The sequence below is a fragment of the Tupaia chinensis genome, unplaced genomic scaffold, assembly GCF_000334495.1.
Source record: "Tupaia chinensis unplaced genomic scaffold, TupChi_1.0 Scaffold000427_1, whole genome shotgun sequence".
In the NCBI taxonomy this organism is placed as follows: domain Eukaryota; kingdom Metazoa; phylum Chordata; class Mammalia; order Scandentia; family Tupaiidae; genus Tupaia; species Tupaia belangeri.
In genome coordinates, this window is record NW_006159932.1 from 1044458 (window position 1) to 1051833 (window position 7376).

At 42.5% G+C, this 7376-nt stretch overlaps 1 pseudogene; it reads left to right on the forward strand.

The window, feature by feature from the left end:
* Nucleotides 1-5945, forward strand: part of LOC102481288 (metaxin-1-like) — a 23207-nt pseudogene extending 17262 nt beyond the window's left edge.
* Nucleotides 5946-7376: the final 1431 nt, after the last annotated feature.

Sequence of the window (7376 nt, forward strand, 5' to 3'; positions counted from 1 at the left end):
ATGTCTTTTCCATTTTTGGCGTCTTTTCCTTTTTTTTTTGAAGAGGTTTTTGCTATAGGGCACGTGAGCCCGCCAGACAGACAGAGAGAGACAGAGAGATAGAAAGCGAGAAATCACCCCACAGGGGGGATGGCCATGCCACAATCCCTTCTTCTCCATTCTCCTCTCAGGATCTTGGGCACGCATGCACACGCGCCTGGCGTGAATTTTAAGCCACCGGGTCCGGGACACGAACCGCGGTCAACTACATGGAAGTCCAGCGACATAGCCATTATGCTAACCCCACAACTAATCTTCTTAACACATATCCTACCATGGGCAATACATGCTCTTCATACTTTCCATCACTTCCATTACTTATAGGTCCAAATCCTCCCATGGCATTCAAACATCTCTAGCTTATTTCTGGACATTTCCCCTTGCGTGTCCCACTGGCACATCAAGCTCAGACTTACCCCATCTGAACCTGATTGCTTTATCTGCCACCCCCTTAAAGTCAGCTCTTTCAAACACCAAATCTTTGTGAATGGTTTTGCCATCTGCAAAATCAGTAAGCCAAACACCTTAACTTCATCTTTGGTTATCTTTTCTCTCTCTCCTCCTCATCTCCTGTATCTACACAGTCATCATTTCTAGCCTCTTCCACTTTAAATGTTTCTTACATCATTCTATGTCAATTCCATAGTCACTACCTTGTTTCAAGGCATGATGTTCTCTCCTGAATTACTCCAATTAACTTCCTAAAGTTCATCCTGCCTCTATCATCTCCCCATAATCAGTGATCTCCCCAACCAGCTCAATATTATGGCCAGAGTAATCATCCTAAAACTTAAAGGTTCATCATTTTCTCATTTAAAACTCCTTGTGCCCCTTCTGTTTTATCTCTCCAACTCTATCTGCTTTACTATTCCCCATCCCTATGCCAAGCTCTAACTCCAGGCGTACCAAACAACTACTACTTCATAGAGGAAACCACGTCCTCTGTCTCCTTTGAGATTCCTGGCATGTATGCATGAAAGACCATGTATATGTGGGGACCAGCAGTTAGCGTAATGGCTATGTCACTGGACTCCCATGTAGTCGACCGTGGCTTGTGTCCCAGACCCGGTGGCTTAAAACTCACGCCGGGCACGTGTGCATGTGTGCCCAAGATCCCGAGAGGAGAATGGAGGAGAAGGGATTGCGGTATGGCCATCCCCCCTGGGGGGTGATTTCTCGCTTTCTGTCTCTCTGTCTCTCTCTGTCTGTCTGGCAAGCGCATGCACCCTATAGCGAAAAACCTCTCCAAACAAACAAACAAAAAAAGACCATGTATGTGTCACCCCTGTCCTCTTCCCTCAGTCTTCTCCTGTTCAGCCCTCAAGCCTCAAATCAGCATGGTCTCCAGGAAGCCTTCTCCTCTTGAGTACTCCAAAAGCATTTCTCCCTTGCCCCCTTCTCTTGCATTTAATCTACATAGAGTGTAAGCCTTGTGCATTTATCTCAGTCCTTTTTGGGTCCTTAGAGCCTCACGGGTCCTTGGCAGATATTGTATATTGAATGAATATTTATTAACTTAAATTTTGACCTTGTTATTGGAATCATTTTTCCTTCCAGATACTAGCTACTAAATTCTATGCAAGTAACCAAATCATGCTGAACCTCAGTATCATTATCATAAAGCAGGATAATAATACCTATTTCACAAGGTTATGGTGAAGATGAAACATGTGTATATATGTGCGTGCATACATATACGTGTGTGTAAAACACTTGCCACAGAACTTGGCATATAGCAAGTCATTGGTAGTAAGCCAAGTGCATTGAAAACTGATGACCCAAGGGTCAGTTCTGGCCTGTGGTAGCCTATGTACATGTTTCAATAAGCTCTGAGTGTTACTTAAGATTGAGAGGTCGGTGCTAAAAACCAGGAGTTTTGATATATTATGAAAGCAAGTATTAAGATCTGACAGCACTGAACCTGGAATCCTTACCCAACAAGCGACTAGAGCCCAGCAGTGCCACTTCTCCTTGGCTAAGACAGAGGCCCCAGCTTTTCACAGTTCTCAATCCTTATGTTCTTATCCCAAGTCTGCTTCACTCTCATTTGAGCTTATATCCCAAACAGCTCTGTCCAAAAATCAGGAAAATCCTTTGAGATGAAAGATGCTCACACACATGTGCATGGTCACACATCGTACATTAGAACCCAGTGTGACTCCTTATTTCCTCAGATGGCCTACTTGTTTAATCTGCAGTAAATTTATGCCAAGTGCCTGAACAACAGAAGAAGTCTATGAATTCAGCATGGGAATGAGCATTATCATTTCAAACAGAGAAGGGTTCAATGTTCTTTTTGTTTCAGAAATATAGCATGTGAGCCTACTGTAATAAATTTGGAGGCTGTTTTCTTAAGAACAGTTTCCTAACTGGCTTCCATGGGTGGTGCTGATTGGAATGTTTGCTTCACACTGCCTCAGGGAGCTGCCCCTGCCCCATTTCTTGAAAGAAAGATGTCAGGTCTAGTGACCTCCAAATGTGGATTATTGTTTCTTCTTGCACCTGCCATCATCTGCTAGTGGCATTTCTTCAAATCATCTTTAAATCAGTGAGGCTTCCTGTTCTGCATGGGGTGCCCCAGTCTCGCAGCCCCATGGAGTCTCTAATTACGGACTCTCCTTGTTAAAGTCCTGAGATGCTGGAGTTCTGCCTCATAAGAAGGGAGCTTTCTGTACACTCTCTGATGTGCAGTTTTATAGTGTCTTTTCATGGAATACAAAAACCTATTTGTGGATATCCTGACTTCTGGGTCTATGCAGATCAAACCACAACCAGCACGCTTTGACACAGGCTTAAAATTCAGGGTCACTGGTGAACTCTAATTCTGACACTGATTCTAATTTATTATCTGACCCTGAGCTAATCAGAGGGCTTCCATGAATCCTATCTCTCTCTCTCTTTTTTTTTTTTTTAATCTTATATCCCTTGTGATGATTTGGAGAATTATTAGGTTCAAATATGTGATACATTTATACAATACATACACACACACATATATACACACATGTAAATGGACAAAATATAATTTATAAATGTATATGTTATAAAATAATGGATTTTTTTCATTGCTAAGAGTGCATGCACTCACCAGAGAGAGAGAGACAGAGAGACAGAGAAAGAGGAGAAAGCACTCCCCAGTTGGGTATAGTTATGCCACAATCCCTTCTCCTCCATTTCTCCATCCCATCAGGGTTTGGGGCATGCATAAACATGCATCTGGCATGTTTTTCAAGCTGCTGGGTTCCAGATTTGAACTATGGTCAGTCATAGGATATCTGGCTCCTTTAACCACTCGGCCATGGGACTACCCTTAAAATAATATTTTAACTATTCAGTAATGAATTGAAATGAAGGATTGTTAAGCAAAGTAGCTTAAGAAAAATCAGTGTTTTCAATCAATGGAAATATTTGATAATGCTTCTGCAAAAAATTAAGAACCATGTGTCTATCTTTTTGATCAAGATATAAAACTCTAATTATTAGATAGTTATTGCATACTGGCTAGAAAAAAATTTATCCTTAGTAGTCTCATAGTTGATATTACGTTTATTCCCACAGAAGTATTAACTTTATAAATAAAAAGGCATGTTAGTTCAATATATAGAGGATCTTTAATAACTTAGAACAATATAAGAAGAATAAATGTAATTGCTTCTAGAGACTTCAAAACAAAAACCTTGAGTAGAAGGTCCTCGTTCACTCATTTCTAATGCTTCATGGTATACTCCCCAGTTCTCTCATCTCTCCTACACAGAAAGAGATACATTAAGGAGAGTATTAATCTCGAAAGTGCAGAATTCTAACATTCCTCATCTCCTCTGATTGGGTTTTGTTTCATTCTCTTGAAAACAGTTTTCTAATTGAAGCAGCATTTTAGGAGCACACACTCCTAGGCTTGGTGTCTACATTTATAGTCGGTAAGAAATATTGTTTATAATTTCACGGAAGGTGAAGCATTTCACCAAGGGCAAACATTCATCATGCAATGAATCAACATGCAGTCACCTCTACCCCATTCACATGCAAATAATGTCCCAATTTTCCTACTTGTCATCATATGTGACATTTAAACCCAGTTACTTTAGACCGACAACACTAGTTAATGCCAGGCAAGCTAAGAGCCCACACAAACCCTGGCTAATCTAATGGGAATTCATGATTTCCTCCCTCCTTTCTTTGTTTGCTATATGGCCCATGCGCTCACAGGAGACAGCCAGAGAGAGAAAGAGAGAAAGTGAGAAAACACCCCTCGGGAGGTATGGCCACACTGTAATACCTTCTGCACTTCCTTCTCAAGAGCAAGCACACTCCCAGCATGTTTTTAGAGGCACTGTCAGGAGACTGTGCAGTCACCCATGTAGGATCCAGCTGCCTTAACCACTGTCACCTGGCTGGCCTATTTCCTTCTATTCTTTCTCCCTGTTTCTCCCTCCTTCCTCTTTTCCTTTTAGTAAAGCCTTCCATAAAATATACCAAATTCTGTGGAACAAAACACTCCAGGCTTCTGGGATAGAGGGTGCAGAAGACCACGGCCTTGGAGTTGTTCAAGGGTCTGGGGCTACCGTCAGTGGACCTGGACTGCCTGGCTGTGCTGATTCATGCCAGATTCCGTGGTGCTTCACTAAGGTACACAAGATAGCCTACCCCTGGCGAGCCTTTCAGGGACGCTGCCTGCTCTATGGACCAGTCACGGAGAGGTCATTCTAGTCCCACACAAAGTCATCAGTCACCTTCAAAAAGAAAAATACAGTGCCTATTATTATTATTGTTACATATTATTAATTTTTTTAGAGAGATGTTTTTGCTGTAGGGCACATGTGTTCGCCAGAGAAACAGTGAGAAACAGAAAGTGAGAAATCACCCCCCATCCCAGGGGGAATGGTCACACCTCAATTCCTTTCTCTTCATTCTCCTCTCAGTATTTTGGCCATGCACACACTCGCACCCGCTAGGTTTGGGACTGGAACCAAGGCTGAGTACGTGGGAGTCCAGTGACGTAACCATGACGCCATCTGCTGGTCCTTTTTATTAATTTTTAAGAGATTTTTGCTATGGGGTGCATAGACTCACTGCAGAGACAGAGAGACAGAAAGCGAGAAATCACCTCCCCTGGGAGATGGCAATGCTGCAATCCCTTCTCTTCCATTCTTCTCTCGGGATCTTGGGCATGTGTGAACATGTGACCAGCTTGAACTTTAAGCTGCTGATCCGGACTCGAACCACAGTTGACTGTGTGCTATCTACTGGTCCCCAGCACTAATTATGATCCACCAGCCTGTCAAGGGGCAGAGACTCTGGCCTTCAGGTAGCTCTTGGAAGAGAAGCTGCTCTGGGGCCTGATACACACTTTTCTGCAATAGACACCAAGAACTAGGTCAAAGTGACCCAGAAGTGGTTTGCAGAGGATATGATTTTCCTGGCTACTTCTTCCTGCCTGACTGCACGCAGTGGCAGTGCATGGAATGGCTGCCACTGCTATGTGGGGAGCACCGGCAGGAGAATGCAGAGCTGAGAATGAGCTGTACCACGAGGCTTGGGAGTGCCTGGTCCTTCACTCTCAGTGCCTAGGCTCTTAGAAGTTCTGTGAAGATGCCCTGCCTCCTTGGATGCCTTTATCTTCAGCTACTTGAGCCTGCGGCTACAGGGAGAATAGCCCAGTGGGCAGCTGCAGGCCCACCTGTGAGGCTGCACAACCTCTGTGCCTACTGCATGCACGTCCTCATCTTTTATTTCCCCTGGGATAGGGCTGAGATGCCACCCCACCATGCCAGATGCCAGCAGGCTGTCGGAACCAGATCCCGTCAGTTCTGGCAGTGCTGGAAGCCATGGTGGGCTATGTCTTGCTTAGTGGCTCAGGCCCCAGACACCCAGGTATGGTAGTGTCTGGGGGCCGTGAAAAGGAATGATTTGTTCTCCTGCTCACCAGACTGCTTTTCTACTGTCATGTATTTCAATGGACAATATGCCTTCCCATTGTTGGGATAGCCAGAAACAGGGTGCACACCTCTGGAATAAAGCTATTCCTTCTGACAAGACAAAACAAACAAACAAACAAAAAACATTTCAAACTCTATGCTTTACCTAAAGGAAAAAAAAATTAAAGTTGCTTCTTATTGGTAAATAAATGGCAATTCTAATGACTTCGAGATAATGTCCCAGTTGGAAATTATATTCCTCTTCCCCCAAAATGTTACCACAGGGCAAAAGAAGTAAAATTCGAATCAGAATGGTGGTCACAAACAAAAAAAAACATTTCAAACTCTATGCTTTACCTGAAGGAAAAAAAAAATTAAAGTTGCTTCTTATTGGTAAATAAATGGCAATTCTAATGACTTCGAGATAATGTCCCAGTTGGAAATTATATTCCTCTTCCCCCAAAATGTTACCACAGGGCAAAAGAAGTAAAATTCGAATCAGAATGGTGGTCTACTTTCTTATTAATTATACTGAATTCAAATGAAGGAACACAACTACCCTACGGTTGGACAAAATTAGCTTCTTTACTGAGTGCTTTGGTTGTTCTTGTCCCATTATCACAGGTAATTAAGAACAAAATCTACCCACATGATTCAAAGGACTGTGGAAGGTACATCTTAGAAATTGTAATTCTTTCAAAGTTTTACAGGCTGAAGCCCGTAAAAAAGTATATTTGAGTTACCTATAAACAAAAATAAATTAACTTACAAAAGAAGCATCCAGAAATGGAACGAAGCATGGTCTTGTTGACTTACCAATACTTTTATGTGCCTTTAGAATGAAAGGTTCCATACCAAATAGAGTACCAAAGTGGCACTGAGATATAGACGCAGCTATGTATTCCTCACCAGGATTGATAAGAGTAGAGTTGTTATTATGGCATGATGAGTTTGTTTGCTAAATTTATTGAATCTGGGGAAGTAACAGTTCTGTCCCCCGAATTAGGCACCCCTAATTGGTGTGCTTTCCAGTGACTTTATTCTGGGGTGCCAACAGCACAGATTGCAGCCAACTAACCTCGCTCATATTACCACTGAAGCCCTACCCAGGCAGGGACAGTGAGCAGGTTTAAACTGGAGAGAAATGTTTTCAAAATCAGCTGCTAGGCTTTGCAAACTTGTTTGGGAGTATTTATCATAAGACTGGGGTTGCACAGTTGTTAAAAAACAAAAAAAAATGCCAGTTTATTTACTCTCACACTGATATTTCAATAAAACACAGTCGTATTTTTCTTATCTGTAAAATGAAAGGGTTGGGCTGCATAGCTGCTGGCACTAAATGCTGGTGGGAGTCGAAGAATAAATTACTTTTTTTTTTTTTGGAGAGGTTTTTGCTATAGGGCGTGCGCGCTCAGCAGAAAG